Raw genomic sequence first — 19,171 nt, forward strand, 5'->3', positions numbered from 1 at the left:
TAAGTTTATGAACCATGAGATTAGCAGGAAGGTTAAGGAAAACTGACGGCTCAAGCAAAGAGCATCAATTCCATCATTGCCCCTGGCTCTATTCAATGAGCTTGAACTTTATTGGAATGTACTGTTATTCAGTCTCTGTAACCTACATAAATAGGTCTATCTTTACTTTTCTTTCTGTGCAGTTGATCAGAGGCTCAGTAAGCTTGAATATTTTATTTAAGTGGCTGAAACCCTATGAAAGAATGTAATTAATTCTTTCTTTCGAGTTCAATCAATTAATCCAAATACTGTTGATTTACACAGCAATGACAGGGATTCGACAACCATTGTGAGGTATGCTTTGAGGACATGCATTACCACTAACAGCAACTGAGTGCTGGAAACAAAATTCATAAGAATAAATTATTTTGCCTCAATTGTGGAAATTGTTGGCAAAGCCATTACTTATTGCATGCACTGACGTGGGAGGTAAAACCAATGCTGTCTTATTGCCAGACTGTTGTCTTATTCTTTAAAGCAATACATGTCTAGCATTTGCTCCAGCTCTTTGGTTGATACTGTTGACCATGGAAGAAAATGAAATATAAGTCAGTTTAAAAGTACCAAGTTTAGAGAGGCGCTGACCTAGAACAGAGATCTCAACTCACCTGTTCCATGTATAATAAATGGTTTCAAAATAGACCAATTCTGCTGGCAATGTCCCACATCCTGAAAGCACTAGAAACACATCATTATTCTGTCTTTATACACATCTGTCATTATACCATATCAAAACATATTCAGATGTCTCTACAGCCACCTTAAATACATGTTGGTTACCTTGTCTATGTATGGATGAGGATCAATGTGTGCACACAGATCCCTCTGCACAATTTGTGGGCACATGGGGTAATGATTTTACAATGCCTGTTACAGCCTTCCTGTGGCTATCAATGAAGAGGAGGCTTTTAGTTTTCACTTTATGCTGTATGACCCCTGTTCCATAGCTCCCCTGAGGAACCCTTGGAATTTCTTGACTAATAACATACTAATACGGAGTAATTACTACAAATGCCAAAATGGACACCCAACATATGTCCTGATGGAACTGTTGATGGCAACTGTCCACAACAGTCTTCAGGAAGGATTCATTGATGCATGCATTGCTGACATCATGGTCTGTGCACCATGACATCAGCACCAATACACGTGCAGACTGTCACAGTTTTAAAAAGTAACAACCAATCACCCATGTAAGCTTGGTCACTTCTCACACTCCTAGCCAGATCATGCCACATATTCAATCCTAGGCAGGGAAAGAAAGGGATTACCCCGAAGAAACAGACGCCTCGATTAGCAAAGACCTCTGTGTGTGTAACCATGTGGGATTATTTTACAGAGTGCGGCTGTTGTTCCATTGCTGGAGAGTGATGCCACTCTGCATGGCTGTGTCCCAGCACTCGCACACTCGTGACTCCAGCTGGGGGTTGTGGTGTTCACAATAAATGCAACCATGATAATATCACAACGGGTAGGCACATATTAAATGACTGGATTAGTGGTGCTGGAAGAGCACAGCAGTTCAGGCAGCATCCAACGAGCAGCGAAATCAACGTTTCGTGCAAAAGCTCTTCATCAGGAATAAAGGCAGTGAGCCTGAAGCATGGAGAGATAAGCTAGAGGAGGGTGGGGGTGGGGAGAGAGTCGCATAGAGTACAATGGGTGAGTGGGGGAGGAGATGAAGGTGATAGGTCAAGGAGGAGAGGGTGGAGTGGATAGGTGGAAAAGAACTTCAACCCCAGGGCATCAATGTGGACTTCAACAGCTTCCTCATTTCCCCTTCCCCCACCTCATCCTAGTTTCAAACTTCCAGCTCAGTTACTGTCTCCTTGACTTGTCCGACCTGCCTATCTTCTTTTCCACCTATCCACTCCACCCTCTCCTCCTTGACCTATCACCTTCATCTCCTCCCCCACTCACCCATTGTACTCTATGCTACTCTCTCCCCACCCCCACCCTCCTCTAGCTTATCTCTCCATGCTTCAGGCTCACTGCCTTTATTCCTGATGAAGGGCTTTTGCCCGAAACGTTGATTTCGCTGCTCGTTGGATGCTGCCTGAACTGCTGTGCTCTTCCAGCACCACTAATCCAGTATTTGATTTTCAGCATCTGCAGTCATTGTTTTTACATATTAAATGACCACTGGCCAGTGGTGAGTAAGTGTTTGGGCTTATCCACTAAAAATACACTAAATTTACACTGGTTCTAGAACTACACCCATTATCTTAAAGTGTCATAACATTTAAGGCTATGGGTGTAGTGCTGGAAAGTGTGTAGATTAAGTAGCAATACAGACTCAATGGGCTGAAGGGCCTCTTCTATAATGTACGAGTCTAGATTTTAAGTGATAAAACAAAGCATGGTGCAGCTGAAGCCAACTTTAATTTGGCTTGTCGCTTGTGCTTGAGAGAAATTGAAAACCTGGAAAAGTTACAATTCCGAAATAAAGAGCAGCAGTGCTGGAAATTTGCAAGTTAAAAAGCAACTGAATGTGCAAGCTTGGGTAATGTAACGTCTGGGATCTTGATCAATCCTGTTGAGGAACCCGTCTCAAAATATTAACGTCTCTTTTTCTTTCCAGTGCTGACTGGCCCAACGTACATTTTCAGCACTTTACCCTGAACCACATTTTAGAAATTGCAATGGACAGTACCACTTAGTAAATAGCTACCATGTCTATGTTGGTTCATCAAGTGATGGTCACCGGTACATGCCTGTACACCCAAACATCAGCATTTAGAGCACCAAAAACTGGAAGTGCCTGGGAGAAAGCGCCTCAGGTCAGCAGGAGGGGTTTGTAAAAGTTTGCGAGTGGTTTGTATATGCGCTTCACATCCTGATATGTCAAGTATCCATCTCTCATGTCCCTGATAGAATAGCTTTAAGTCAGAAACTCCCCTAGTCAAATTCCAGGACTGACAGTCACAGCATAGCTTCTCTCAGACTGAATAAAGCAGGATGACAACATTGGCTAAATAATTTAAATATAACCATGTTGGCATCACTATTAAACACATCCTGTGTACATTATTCATAAGATATCTGTGCAACTACAAAATAATTGCTATTCCTTCACAGAGCAAGGCGACAAACTAGCAATACCTGAATATTATAAGCTTTAAATGGTTAACCTTATTCACTGTTCATGTAATGTGTTTACTAGCTGATGGCAACAGAAAGAAGAAATAGTTAAAGAGGCAAAGTGAACTTCAAGCCTTCTCAGTAATCAGCAGTTAAAACACTACAATGGAATTTACAAAAACAAGAATCAGGGAGGGGTGGTACAGACGGAAACTCTGTTTCTGAGAGGCCAGTTTGAGGGGGGAAAAGAGAAAAAAAAACACTTGTAAATCTCTTGGTGGCTGCTCAGCCTGACATTTTGTTTACAAAAACCAAAGGACTTGTTGCCGCACTAGCTACATTCGCAGAACAATGTACTGGTTGAAGAAACAGTAAAGCAGAATATGTGTGAGCTGTATTGCACTGCAAGTTAAAGACTTTCAGGATCTGCTGGGATATTAGAACAAGTACAGACACTTCAGAGTGGGCCCAGCATTCTGAGTGATTAAGGAACAGCCATGTGCATCACCATGGTGATATGCACGGTCACAGGTTGGTGGGATATAAAGCCGAGCATTGCTGCAGTCCTAACCTTTGTTATAAAATTGGAAGCAAACACAGAGAAATGGCAAACACTTTCTTATCAGGATGCAAATGTATGTTGGGGAAGCAGGGAGGAGAGGTCGGGGATAAGGGGAGAAGAAAAAGAAAGCAATCACTTCACCCTACTGGCTAATTTTTAGCAGCTCGTGAAGCCTGAAGGGTAGGCCTCACACACATTGTTACCTTGTGGCATGCAGAAAAACGATAACAGCAAAAATAATTTGAGAATTGAAACCATGTAAAAAACAATGTACTTCTATCGCTTAATCAAATGTTATTTGCTCAGAAACCTGCAACTGGATTTTTTCTTTGGGGAAAGAAATACATTTTGAGACTTTCTGGGCCCTAACCCACCACTGGGATGTGGGGATGGTGATTGGTGGTGCTGGGAAAAATCACACACACTGGTGATTTTCCTCAGATCAGTCAATTTATGGCTGGAGGGCAGGATCGCTGTCCAAGTAGGGGTAGCCAACGGATTGTAGATTGACAGGAGGGCCAAAGGCCTGCTAGGTTTGGGGAAGCAGAAGACTGTGATAAGAGAGAGAGCGAGCAAGCTTCAGTTTGGATGTGCTCTCTCTCTCTCTCTCTCCTTTTACATCTTCCTTGAGGAAATAGAGTCAGGAGTGAGGTCACCGCTCTGAGGGGGGGATGCGCAGCCCTCCACACAGCCTGTGGCCCTACACAAAGAGTCCAGAAATGCTTATACACCTGCATGGAGTCTGGCTCCCTTGACTTACTGGGAATTTCCTCCATCAGGCACCTAAGTGGCCCTCACTAGCTGCAAAAACCTGCAATTCCAGCTGGCCTATTACAATTGGCCTCAATTAGGCTCTCAATGAGTCTGATAAGGCACCTTCCTCATCAGTCCCAAGCCTACCTCTGATCCCGGACCTCAGTGGGCCAAATATTCAGCCATTAACACCCAGTCCAATTTGAAGTATCAATACATTTGCCTGCACATGAACACCAGCAAGCTGTTTAGAAACAGGCACTGATGAATGTAGGTTGAGAAGGGATTTCTGTGCAATGCTGTGTTCTTTCTCAGCTGTAACTGGAAAGGTTTCTGCTGCTGACGTATCTCACTGGCTGTAAAGTCAACACAACGTCTCCCACACAGGGTTCCCTGTTTTTGTCATGCTGCTGTAGCGAGGCAATGAACACAGTTCCAGTACTGCCACATATGAATGGGCACACTACCTCAAAAGTGCCTCTTCTGCACTTTGTTTTGCAGTTGAGTCATTAGAATGAATTCACAAATCTTGCACACTCGACAAGGAAACTCACTCAAAAGGAATGTGATTTGGAAATAGGCTACAGCCCTGTGGTGAGCATTCCCTAACCTACATTCCCTTTCAGTGTAGATCTGTTGAGAGGCACTGGATCAGAATTTATTCGATAAAACATGTTTGTTAAAGGTTTGATCGCAGGTCATTTTGCCTCCTTGCTAGGCCAAGGTCTGTGTGGAATCCTTGCAGACAAAAGAATTGGAAAACTCATCCAATTGACAAATTCTATGTATTCCAACATGTTATCTGAATTTATGGAGGCCATTAGATTGACACAAAACACGGAAAGCGAAGTGAAAATGTCACTTAATAATATCAAACTGAACTGTTAAAATCATAGAGTCATAGAGTCCGACAGCACGGAGACAGGCCCTTTGGCCCAAACCGGTCCATGCCGGCCAAAATGTCTGTCCACGTTAACCCCACAGCCCTGCACTTGGCCCATATCCTTCTAAACCTTTCCTCTCCATGCATTTATCCAAATGCCTTTTAAATGGTGTTAATGTACCCGCCTCAACCACTTCTGCTGACAGCTCATTCCATATGCGTATCACTCTGTGTGTGAAAAAAGTTGCCCCTCAGGTTCCCTTTTATTATTTCTCCTCTCACCATAAACTGATGTCTTCTAGTCCTCGATTCCTCAACCTGGAAAAATGACTGAGTGCATTCACCCAATCCATGTGTCTGATGATCTTATATACCTCTATGAAGGTCCCCCTCAGTCTCCTCTGCTCTAAACAAAAGTCGTCCTAGCTTGTCCCTATTACTCAGACCATTGAGTCCAGGCAACATCCTTGTAAGTCTCTTCTGCGCTCTTTCCAGTTTAATAACATCCTTCCTATAGCAAGGTAACCAAAACCGAACACTGAACCAAAACATCGAGACTCAATGCCCTGACTGATGAAGGCCAGTGTGCCAAAGGCCATCTTCACTGCCTTGTCTGCCTGTGACTCCACTTTCAGAGAACTGTGAACCTGAGCTCAAGGATCTCTCTGTTTCACTACACTCCTTCAGGCCCTACCTTCACCATGAAACTCCTACCTTGATCAAAATGCAAAACCTCACACTTATCTATATTAAACTCCATTTGCCATTTCTCAGCCCACTTCCCCAGCTGATCAAGGTCCTGCTGATCACCTTCTTCATTGTCCATGATACCTCCTATTTTAGTGTCATCAGCAAACTTACTAATCATGCCTTGTACGCTCTCATCCAAATCATTGGTATAGATAACAACAGCATTGGGCCCAGCACCAAACCCTGAGGCACTCCTCCAGTCACAAACCTTCAGTCTGACAAGCATCCTTCCACTATTACCCTCTGCTTCCTACAGTCAAGCCAATTTTATATCCAATTTGCCAGCTTGCCCTGCATTCCATGCAATCTAACCTTCTAGGGCAGCCTACCATGTGGAACCTTATCAAAGACCTAACTGAAATCTATATAGACTACGTCTACTGCCTGCCTTTGTGAACCTTTCTGTCACTTCAACAAATAACTCTAACAAATTTATGAGGCATGATCTCCCACTCACAAAGCCATGCTGACTACTCCTAAACAAACCCTATCTTTCCAAATGCATGTATATCTTATCCCTCAGAATCTTCTCAAGTAACCTACCCACCACAGATGTTAGACTTACTGGTTCACTGTTCCCAAGCTTTTCCTTGCAACCCTTCTTGAATAATGGCACAACATTCGCTACCCTGCAGTCTTCCGGGACTTCACCTGTGGCTAACAATGATGCAAAAATATCAGCCAGGGCTCCCACAATTTCTTCTCTAGCCTCTTGCAGTGTTCTTGGATCCACCTGGTCAGGACGATTGCTGAAACATACTGTTGAAGTTTTTTTAGTCAGACACTCGTCAGGATAAATGCAGGAATGTCAAGTGTCAAAGGGAGCAACAATTTATACTATGTATGAGAAGGTTGTCAAGTGGATTCTGATTGGTCAATTGCACCCAGTAACAGTTATCTCCTAAAGCTGACTTCAAAAAATCTGAGTCTGTTTGGTTGAGGCATTGACTTGGGGAATGCTCCTTGTGTCCCCCTTTGTTGAATCAAAAAAAGGTGCTCTGCTTCAGCATGCTCTTTCTGCTTACAGAGAAGAGACCCCTGCAAATGAAAATGTATAACATTAGGCAAGATCAAGAGATCCACACTGCAGCCTGACTGATAATCTTAAATTTGTCGTCAGTATAGTTTTGCTCACTTGGCATAGTTGTCAACATAGAATCCCGACAGTATGGAGGCAAGCCATTTGGCCCATCGAATCCATACCGACCCTCCAAAGAGGATTCCACCTAGATCCATTCCCCTATCCTTGTAACCCTGCATTTCCCATGTCCAATACAACACATCCTACACATTCCTGGACACTATGGGAAACAGCATGGCCAAGTAAAAACAATGACTGCAGATGCTGGAAACCAAATTCTGGATTAGTGGTGCTGGAAAAGCACAGCAACTCAGGCAGCATCAGAGGAGCAGTAAAATCCTCGGAGGCTGCCTGAACTGCTATGCTTTTTCAGCACCACTAATCCAGAACTTAGCATGGCCAGTCTACCTAACCTGCACAGTCTTTGGACTGTGGGAGGAAACCTGGACAGACATGGGGAGATTGTGCAAACTCCACACAGATAGTCGCCCTAGGGTGGTATCGAACCCAGGTCCCCGGTACTGTGAGGCAGCAGTGCTAACCACATGAACCACAGTGTTGCTGTAAGTAAGTGCTGTCCAATCACGGAATATATCTGAAGTTGGGTCCTACATTTTTAGTTTTGCAAGCACAGAGGCATTGCACACAGATCAAGACTTGCCAACTGATCAGCCCTTTTATTTTATACACTGTAGTTGCCATTGTGATCTGGTATTCCTGCATCTGTCCCGGTGAGTGCGTGACGAAAAATTTCAGTGCTTGTCTCTTTTCAGCAAAACCAAAGAGAACTTTTAACACCAACAAGACCAGCACAGGATTTGCCTGCCACAGACCTCCTCTCTTTGGTCAGAAAACACTCAATCTTGAGTGAAATGCATCACCAACAGCATATTTTCTCCAAAGTAAAAGGTTAAAAGCCAGCAATACACAATTTACTTCAAAATTAAAATGTGTATTTTGAATTCAAACTATGATTAAAAGGCTTGTTTATGTGGTTGATCTATTTGACTGGATGACATGTTCAGCTAATTTCAGTATTTTGCACATACTTCTCGGATACAAACTGCGAATCTGCCCTTTGGGCTGAAATTGACCCTTTTCTGGATTTCTGTCATTGTGGTACCTTTTAAAAGGACAGTGAGTTGTGTGAAAACTCTACATGTTTTATATAGCATTGTTTGTTTTGTGAGATTTTGGGCACTTTGTGGTTGTGTTCTTATTTCTCTTGTGTATTGTTAGCAGTGAATCAAAGCCCAGTGGGTTTTAACAGTCTTACTTACACCAAGTGGTTCAATTCTGATGTTAAGATAAAACTCTGCCATTAAAATATCAGTGTTGATAGTGACCATGAAGCCGTGTCACCCCACGGCATTCCGAAAGCTAGTGTGCTTCCAATTAAGCCTGTTGGACTATAAACTGGTGTTGTGTGATCTTTAACTTTGTGTCACCCCAAGTAATCCTCAACTAGACCTTCAAGCCTTTTCCCCATAACTCTATATTCCCTTACTGATTAAAAATCAGTTTACCTCAGTCTTGAATACATAACAACCCAAGCTCGACAGCCCTCTGTGATAAAAGGTTCCACAGACTCACTACTCTTTGAGAGAAGAATTTCCACTTTATCTCTGTCTTATTCTGAGATTATACCCTCTGATCCTCGATTCACAGTCACCTCTCATTCTTCCCAACTCCAATTGAACCTACTCAACTTCTCGTTAGAGGACACTGATATGTTTGACTCTTAAATGTACTTTAAATTTAACCTAATCTAATCTCAGTTACCAGAAGGACTGTAGTGTTTCAAGGAGAATTTCCACCACCATCTTCCCCAGGCTGACAAGAATTGCCAATGACACCCACAAGCTGAGAATAGACTTTTAAAATCCTACTTTAAGTCAGAATGGTTAAGCAAGAATCAGACAAGAAATCAAAAAACTTGTCAAAAATTAAAGGGGTCATCTGAGGATCTGAAACCTGAATACAGGCTGAAGTAACGAGTTGTTGTCAGGAACAACCATTTAAAACATGCCCTTACTAACATACGCAGCAATAACATGGCTTCTTAATGCAAATAACATGATAAAATGGCTTCTAGGCTGCAAATTGATAATTCTGCTTAAAGCTGCATAAAATGGCTTTTAACTCTGTTTACGAGATAGGAGTACTTGGATGTTGGAAAATAAGGTTGGTTCCCAGGAAATATCATTGGGCTAAATTGCTGTCAATAAAGTCATTTCATTAAAATTGATTGGTAATTGAATGTGCTGTGTAATGATGGCTTGTACTTCTCTCAAAAAAGGTATAAAAATGTCTTTGTCTTAAGCCATGTGCTCAGTTTCTGCAAGGAACACGGAAGTGTTTAACCTCTGTGTTACCGGACAACCTGTGCCCGCACGAGATTGAATAAAGTGTGAAATCTTAGAGAACCAGAGCAAATTGCTAGTGTTTATTGACCAATCGCAGATCTCACAAACCTAGTCTCTGCGCCTGCACTTGCAAGGTCAGTTAGGATGGCTAGTAACGTCTTATCTAGTCTAGTTATTTCTATGCTGTAAAGGAAGCATTGTCTGCTCATCTTTGTTGAGACAGACTATGGTCAAAATTCAGCTTTTAACAGTGTTAAAAGCCATTTTTGCAGCTTTAAGCAGAATTATTCATTTGCAGCCTATAAGCCATTTTGTCACGTTGTTTGCATCAAGAAGCCATTTTATTGCTGCCTATGTTAGTAAGAGCATGTATTAAATGGTTGTTCTTGACTACAACTAGATACTTCAGCCAGTATTCAGATTTCAGATCCTCATATCCAAGGAACTGGGGTTAGAATATGCAAATGTAGTGGATAGTCCATGCCTGTATAGGTGTGATGGATTCAATCCCTTTGTTCTGCATGGAACTATTTTCTGACTGATCCTCCCCTATCTTGCTATTGCAGGTGTGTCTCAGAGGTTGCGGTAAATAGAAGGAATGATATTGATTGATTTTACAGATTCAGTTTTAGTGGGGATGTTCTACTTCTGGTAATATTGCACTGCATTGCCTCAGAACTAGACCTGTTGTTATGGTGAAAAGCATAATACACCATCTAATCCTGAGAAAATATATTCTTTGCTTTGATAGAAACTACAGCTTCTCCCCACCAATAATTCCTTAAAATTCAAAAGTAATATCTGGAATGTGGTTGAAGTATGTCCAGAATTTTGTCGTTTGAGCAAGGTGGGACCCCTTTGATGATCTAGGTGCCAAGTTCATGAACGAAAACACAGCCAACAGATCCTATCAGTCAGGGTATTGTGGAGAATATAATGCATGGGTTCAGCCAAAGTTAAAATACTTAAAAACACAACATGAACACTCTACTTGAACCTAAAAATATTTCCCTTCCTTTTCCTTTCTCATTTCCGAACACGCCTTTTCCTACCATTTACAACTCATTTCTTTTAACTGGTTTCTTCTTCCTTGTAAATGAACATGGCTTCACACCTGCCTAATATTGAGGTTGCTGGGCAGTGAGTCCAAGGGGCAGACAGTAATCCTTTGTCACTGTACTTCAGAGCTTGCTGATCAAAACATGTGGCATAATGCCACTTCCTCAATTTCAGACTGTGATAGGATAAACAGAACATATGGCAATAAAACCCTTTGGTAGTTTATGAAGTAGCCAACAGATAATAAACAGTTGCAGTGACAGAATATACTTCTACAGTATTTATAGGCTTAGTTATTCCACAGAACATGTTAGATTAGATTAGATTAGATGTTACAAACATTAAACCTCAATATGACATGAATTCAAGGTCCTGAAGTATGTGAACTCATCTTGTCAATTTATTGTTGGAGATTGAAAACAGACTCTCATGCTCATCTCTATTATTCTCAGGTGGACTCCTACATTAGGGCAGATGTGAATAGGACAAAGAAAAAAATAAATGAATATCCTTTAACAGCTACCAAATCTGCCAGCAAACATATATTCACACACAAGGCCTCCAAATTAGTTTTATCTTTCAGCATTTTTGATAGTTCTTTTCATTACAGAAAAGCTTTTGGTATTGAGTTATGTTCTGTTACAGAACAGAGACGTCAATTCAAAGAAGTCAGAGGCTATAGAGAAGACCTCACAGCCCCACACACCCTTCTAATCATGACTGGGGAATATGAGATCACACCTGGTCTGTGCCCTCTCCAAGGTGTGAAGGAATAACCAACAGTACAGAAAGGTTAATGACTTTCTCTGCTCTGCCCAGGGTAAGTGTCTCACTCTTCTCTCCACTACGTCACACTCAATCTGTCCCAGCTACAGCACCCATCTCCCACCAGAGCTCTGCTACTCTTACTACTGCATGCAATACCTTCCTTCTCTTGCTCTCTCCCTCAGTCTCCAATACCACTAGTCATTAGTGTGGGTAGTGTTTTAGGCACTCCTCAGTATTAACCCTTTCACACACACACCCTTATGCAACATCAAAAACAGATCAATCCATCCTCAAAAGGAGAAAGGGGCAAATGGTTTATTAGTTATGCATGTTTTTAAAAGAAACAAACAAGGTGAAATTAGGTTGAGTGACATATAAATTGACTGTCATCCTGCATGTTCACTTGTCTGTGAAACAAATCGACTTAATTAACAAAAGAAACAAATAATATGAGACATAGACACTCTTGCAACAGCTTAATTCGGCAGTGCTTTCAAATACATATTTCGAGGATGACACATTTACAAATGAATTACATACAATGTTGACAAGGGCTATGATTCAGTCACCGAGTCATAAAGATGTACAGCATGGAAACAGGCCCTTCGGTCCAACCTGTCCATGCTGAGCAGATATCCCAACCCAATCTAGTCCCACCTGCCATACCCCTCCAAACCCTTCCTACTCATATACCCATCCAAATGCTTTTTAAACGTTGTAATTGTATTTTACGTTAAACCTGTATCACGGTATTCTGTAAGATGGACAATGACTATTTGACAAACTCTTTCTGGTTACATTGAATTCCTTTCGTTAATTAACTGACTCAATGCAGCGAATGGGAGATCAGTTGCCACACCTGCAAACTTACAAAGGTTCTTACCTGTCCAGGTGACGCTTGTTTCCCTGTCAAACATTTAGATGGGGAAAGTAAAAAGAAATGCTGTCAGACAATGGACCCAAAGACTTGCAATTAAATAGAATTTGGAATAGCCAAAAGCAATTTTTTTTAAAAAAACAAATCTTATTTCTACTCTCTCATATTCTGCTCCTAATCCTTTGATATCTTTTTGGGGCCGTTTGCTAAATTTTATGAGGTGGTATCATCACGCTTAACAGAGAATGTACATCACAGAAACAAGCTGCTGATTCAAGCCAGCCTACACAGGTATTTAGACATTACATGTTACTTTGCTTAATCTTATCAGCCAAATGTTTATCTAGTTTCCCCCTTAAATGTATCAATTCCATGATGAACATCCTGGGTAAAGCAATTTTTCATTAATTTCTTATTAGATTTGTTTGTGACTCACATATTTTTGTGGCATCTAGTTTTGGATTTGCCCCACAAATGGACAGATCATCTCTACACTTTACCTATCAAAATCTACAAAGGTGAACTTGAACTTTCCAACCAGCTCATAGCTGGGTGAAAGGGTTAATACTGAGGAGTACCTCAAGCACTACCCACCCTGATAATCTCGTACAGGCTTGAGGGAAGAATAGACAAGGATCTTGAAGGCGTAAGACCTAACATCGAGATCCTTTTTTATTGTAACAATGTAACAACAAGCAGAACCTTCCCGGGGTCTGAGTGACGAGAGCAATGACAGAATTGGGCAACAAAGGCAGCCTGATGCCATCCTTTATGCTTCTCACAAGCGACAAGGCAAGATTCTCAATGGGAAGGCCAGCAGAGCATCAGGAACTTGGAATATTCAATAATATGTTCGCCAGGGACTCTTTAACTCAGTCAGGGTTTTATATCTGAGTAGATCAGGCATGGACGATGATAACCTACTGCTGTCTGTTTCAGCTCCACTACTTACAAGGACACTGAATGGATCAGAGTGCAAGCTTTGTCATACATCACCAGCAGATCCATAGAAGGAAATTGAGCTAAAGAAGATAAGTTTACAGTGACCTTGGCCAACACACTAAATGTGTGCCCATCCCCTGATCCAACCGGAAGCAGGCCATGGCAACAACCATCAGGAATGGCCAGTTAAGAAAGTCAGAACTTACTGAGATACAGCTGCTGCTATTCTGGTGTCTGTGCATCTTGTGTTCTGGGTATCACTCCCCTGTGAGCTGATACTCTGTGCTCATCCTATGTTGTGGAGTGACAGGTGCCTGAGGAGAAGACAGCTACTTCTCTTTCTGAAACTGCTCCACCTAGTTCTCATTACAACTTCAAGATAAAGCTCTATACGCTCATGTTGTTGTCAAGGCTGATTGCTGGAAAGTGAAGATCATGGTAAATAAAAACCTCCAAGGAAACACAAATCACTTCTAAAGTCTTGGAAATCATGTCTGAAGCACTGAAGGCACCCCCCCCTCCCCCACCAGAACCCATCTCCTGAGCAGAAGCCCTGTACTTAGTTTTAAGTCTCAATATTTAAAGCTTTCTTGACCATCAATTCCTTAGCCCTTTCAATCCTCATCTTTGCTTGTTTTACCTGGTGTGTTCCCAGGCATTGAAAGACATAATTTTCATTAAAGCTGTAACTTAATATACTTGAGTCTCAGACCTCCATGTTCCATGGTGTTTTCCACGCCTGATGAATGTCCCTGGGGTTAAGTCAACATGTTCCTACCAATTCCCAATATGCTGGGGTGTAACATTTACCAACCTCCGAGGTACCATTTGTTTCCAAAGAATTCTGGAAAATGATCTGGTTAATTCCTCTAACGTTTCCCCTCAGTCTCTCTATTCTGGAGTGTAACTGTCCTAACTCTGTGCTCTGACCCCACAGCAAACAGTCTCTAAACTTACTGCAGCCTCCCAACTATCCCTTATAGCAGCTTCAACCAATGTCACCAATCCCACAAACCTCCTTGGGAAGAAAGATGTTGATCTAATGCAAACTGAGCTAATATTTCTACTGTTTTCTGATTACTTAATAAATATTTGATGACATTGCTTACTGCAAGTCAGAGGAATTGATTTTTTTTAAATTTAGTGGCAGCAACAGTTCACCATATAATAGACATTAAGGTATAGCTATGTTTCGGTGTATGGTCCATTTATGGGCACAAACATAATGAATCCAATTTTAAATAACTGAAAACTACTTTAGCAAAAACAAGATAGAACCATTTACCAATGATATTCATTTGCACTATCAGTTTCTCAATAGATTTAAGAAGTATTTGAAAGCTTCTGAAATGTACTTATTCAGGTCCTTCTGCCCAATTTTAACAGCACCCTTTAAGTGAGTACAATTACAGTAAAATCATTAGCATCAGTATTTCTCCAACTATACATGGTGATGGATATGCAGAAAAATCCACTGGAGATGGGGTGGTTTGTAAGATACTGTTGCTGAGGAGATCAATCTGTCAATGGCTGGACCTGTTACAAGTGTTACAGCATGCAGTCAAAGGCTGTGCTTTTGGTGTTGATACCTATTGCCAAACCTCTGTAGCCGTTCACCATCAAGATGCCACATGCCAGCTCACAGGTGATGCTTCCTTTTCCCTCAGTTATCAGCTAGTGCTTCCCTCCTGCCAGGAGTGAAAATCGATGCTTTGGGTTTGCATGTCACACAGGCCTCCTTGAAGGGGAGTTTTGGTGTCCTGTTGAGTCTTTAGGCTCGAGTAACCTCACCATACCGAAGGTCTTTGGGTATAAAGCTTCCATTCTGCCAACGGGCCCAAGGCAATGAGGCTGCTCCTGCTTGATGAGTGCTAGCATACTTCAGGGATATGCCTTAGAGGGACATACCACATTTGTGATTTTATCTTTGCATGAGATGGCAAGAAGATGCCATAACAAACAAAAATGAAAGTTGTTGACCTTCCCATCTTGATGGTTGCAAGTCATCCATATTTCACAGATATACAACAAGGTACTGAGAACACAGTCTTCATAGAACAGCATCCTGGCACTCAGAGTCAATTTGATGTTATTCTAGGCAGGCTCTATGAGTAGGCTGAAGGTTGTATCTGCTTCTATTACATGTACATCAATTCCTATAGGAAAGGGCAGATTGTTGATCACAGACTAAAGGTAAAAGAATTTGATAACCATTTCCAGCAGAGTAATATCCAATGTGATCAGGGTGGAGATGTGACATCCCTGTACCATCACCTTGGTTTGCTTGATGGCTGTCATCAGGGAGAGCAGATTACAGGCAGGGGAGAGAGAACCTTGAGTGTCTGAAGCTGATTTTTCAATTGAACCTCCTGAGCATTACCAGAACTCAGCATTTCCATGTGAGGATGTGGTGTAATGTAACAACAGAAAATGCTGGAAAAACTCAAGATTGATAAGTCCCCAGGGCCAGACCAGATTTATCCTAGGCTGCTCCGGGAAGCAAGAAAGGAGGTTGCTAAGCCGCTGGCGAAGATCTTTGCCTCCTCACTCTCCACGGGAGTCATACTGGAGGATTGGAAGGAGGTGAACGTTGTTCCTCTCCTCAAGAAGGGTAATAGGGAAATCCCTATTAGGGATATAGGATAAGGCTGTAGATGGAAAGTATTCTGCCTTGAGGTCAGTGTTGAGTAGGGTCCCGCAGGGCTCTGTTCTTGGGCCTCTGCTCTTTGTAGTTTTTATAAATGACTTGAATGAGGAGGTTGAAGGGTGGGTTAGTAAATTTGCAGATGACACAAAGGTTGGAGGTGCCATTGATAGTATTGAGGACTATTGCAAGCTGCAGTGGGACATAGACAGGATGCAGAGCTGGGCTGAGGAGTGGCAGATGGAGTTCAACCTGTATAAATGCAAGGTCGAACTCAAATGCTGAATATAGGATTAAAGACTGGATTCTTGGCAGTGAGGAGGAACGAGGGATCTTGGTGTTCAAGTACATAGATCTCTCAAAGTTGCTACCCAAGTGCATTGGGTTGTTAAGAAAGCATATGTTATACCACTTTTTAAGAAAGGAGAGAGAGAGAAAGCAGGAAATTATAGATCAGTTAGTCTGACCTCAATGGTGGGAAAGATGCTGGAGTCTATTATAAAGGATGAAATTATGACACATCTGGATAGCAGTAACAGGATAGGTCAGAGTCAGCATGGATTTATGAAGGGGAAATCATGCTTGACTAATTTTCTGGAATTTTTTGAAGATGTAACTCTGAAGATGGACAAGGGAGATCCAGTGGATGTAGTGTACCTGGACTTTCAGAAAGCCTTTGATAAAGTCCCACATAGGAGGTTAGTGAGCAAAATTAGGGCGCATGGTATTGGGGGCAAAGTACTGACTTGGATTGAAAATTGGTTGGCTGATGGGAAACAAAGAGTAGTGATAAACGGCTCCATTTCGGAATGGCAGGTGGTGACCAGTGGGGTACTGCAGGGATCAGTGCTGGGACTGCAGCTTTTTACAATATATATTAATGATATAGAAGATGGTATTAATAGTAACATTAGCAAATTTGCTGATGATACAAAGCTGGGTGGCAGGGTGAAATGTGAGGAGGGTGTTAGGAGATTACAGGGTGACCTGGACAGGTTAGGTGAGTGGGCAGATGCACGGCAGATGCAGTTTAATGTGGATAAATGTATAGTTATCCACTTTGGTGGCAAGAACAGGAAGGCAGATTACTACCTAAATGGAATCAAGTTAGGTAAAGGGGCAGTACAAAGAGATCTGGGTGTTCTTGTACACCAGTCAATGAAGGTAAGCATGCAGGTACAGCAGGTAGTGAAGAAGGCTAATAGCATGCTGGCCTTCATAACAAGAGGGATTGAGTATAGAAGCAAACAGGTTCTTCTGCAGCTGTACAGGGCCCTGGTGAGACCGCACCTGGAATATTGTGTGCAGTTCTGGTCTCCAAATTTGAGGAAAGACATTCTGGCTATTGAGGGAGTGCAGCGTAGGTTCACGAGGTCAATTCCTGGAATGGCGGGACTCTCTTATGTTGAAAGATTGGAGCGACTGGGCTTGTATACCCTTGAGTTTAGAAGACTGAGAGGGGATCTGATTGAGACATATAAGATTATTAAAGGATTGGACACTCTGGCAGCAGGAAACACGTTTCTGCTGATGGGTGAGTTCCAAAAGAGAGGACACAGCTTAAAAATAAGGGGTAGGCCATTTAGGACAGAGATGAGGAGAAACCTCTTCACCCAGAGAGTGGTGGGTGTGTGGAATGCTCTTCCCCAGAAGGCAGTGGAGGCCCAGTCTCTGGATTCATTTAAGAAAGAGTTGGATAGATCTCTCAAGGATAGTGGAATCAAGGGTTATGGAGATAAGGCAGGAACAGGATACTGATTGAGTATGATCAGCCATGATCATAATGAATGGTGGTGCAGGCTTGAAGGGCAGAATGGCCTACTTCTGCACCTTTTGTCTATTGTCTCTTGTCATATGGTGTTTTGGCTTTCATTAACCTGGTGATTGAGTTTAACAGCTGTGAGGTTTTGCTACAGCTCTACAAATCCCTGGTGAGACCACACTTGGAATATTGTGTCCAGTTCTGGTCGCCCTACTATAGGAAAGATACAGAGGTTTTGGAGAGGGTGCAAAGAAGGTTTACCAGGATGCTGCCTGGATAGGAGGGCTTGCCTTATTAAGAGAGGTTGACTAAGCTCGTTCTTTTCTCTCTGGAGAGAAGGAGGAAGAGAGGTGACCTGATCGAGGTATATAAGGTAATGAGAGGAATGGATAGAGTCAATAACCAGAGACTTTTCTTTCGGGCAGGATTGACTGGCACGAGGGGTCATAGTTTTAAGATAATAGGAGGAAGGTATAGAGGGTATGTCAGAGGTAAATTCTTTATGCAGAGAGTTGGGAATGCATGGAATGCGTTGCCAGCGGAGGTGGTGGAAGCAGAGTCATGAGGGACATTTAAGCGATTGTTGGACATGCACATAGATAGCAGTGAATTGAGGAGTGCGTGGGTTAAGTTATTTTATTTTACATTAGAATTAATGCTCGGCACAACATCGTGGGCCAAAGGGCCTGTTCTGTGGTGTACGTTTCCATGTTCTATGTTCTATTTTTAGAAGGAGAAACATAATTAGCATTCTAAGTCAGATCTGAAAGAAGTTGGAAATTACTTTTTAAAATACTTTTGATGGAGGTAGAAGAGGGGCAAAGGGAACAGGTGGAGTAGAAGTCTGGTGCAGAAATGGGGTTGTTAATGGTGGTGAAAGAGAAAACAAGATGTAAGAAAGATGGGTGTAAATTAAGGTGTGAAAGGGAGAGAATGGGTCCTGTCTTCACAGCAAGATAACTAGACAAAGATCTGGGGGTGGGAGTGGGGAGGGTGAGGGAATGTAAGACATTATGCAATTAGAGTCTGAACTTATCTATCTCCCTGTCTGTTGCACAACTGTCTTAGCTATGTTCAAGTTGTGCAGTATTCCAGAATTCCAGGTTCATGTACTTCAGCAAGATTTTGCTTTCCAATTCAATGATGGATGCCATCTCTGCTGGGTGGGGCTCAAAGTGATCTTTGTTACAGATTATGTCTTTACCAAATGGTGCTTCTGCCATGTCATTAATGATTGAACTTAGTGACTTCCAAGATTCATCAAAATTAACAGGAGCACTGCCAAGTGACCTGAAGTTCCAATGCAAAATGCTGGTATTGAGCATCATGTCTTGTACAAGGGATGTTGCTGTGTGATGGCCTGTCACACTTAGAGCTGTGAAACTTTCAGGGTTGCACCGTCAGTCTGCTGCTGAGGAGAGCGGTCAACATTGCAGTGTATTCTCTGGTGTGTACAAGTGTGCACTACACTGCATAGTTTCAACCTTCTGGGAATAACGTGGTCAAATGAGTGTCAATGGAAAATCATAGTGGGAATAAATTCATGCTGATGATGTGACCTGTTTTAAGGGCAAAGAAAACTTGAAGCAGAATGATTGTTAAAG

General features: G+C 42.2%; 1 protein-coding gene and 1 long non-coding RNA gene across 2 annotated transcripts in view; one reads left to right on the forward strand and one right to left on the reverse strand.

The window, feature by feature from the left end:
* slc16a2 (solute carrier family 16 member 2) overlaps positions 1-19,171 on the reverse strand; it is a 99,285-nt gene that overhangs the window by 33,183 nt on the left and 46,931 nt on the right. The gene's annotated exons all lie outside the window — the stretch shown is intronic.
* LOC140496010 (uncharacterized) lies at positions 3,400-14,405 on the forward strand. The gene is made up of 3 exons (XR_011964138.1): positions 3,400-3,651; positions 11,220-11,394; positions 13,159-14,405. It is a non-coding gene; the product is annotated as an uncharacterized lncRNA (long non-coding RNA).

Source organism: Chiloscyllium punctatum, chromosome 25, assembly GCF_047496795.1.
Source record: "Chiloscyllium punctatum isolate Juve2018m chromosome 25, sChiPun1.3, whole genome shotgun sequence".
Lineage (NCBI taxonomy): Eukaryota > Metazoa > Chordata > Chondrichthyes > Orectolobiformes > Hemiscylliidae > Chiloscyllium > Chiloscyllium punctatum.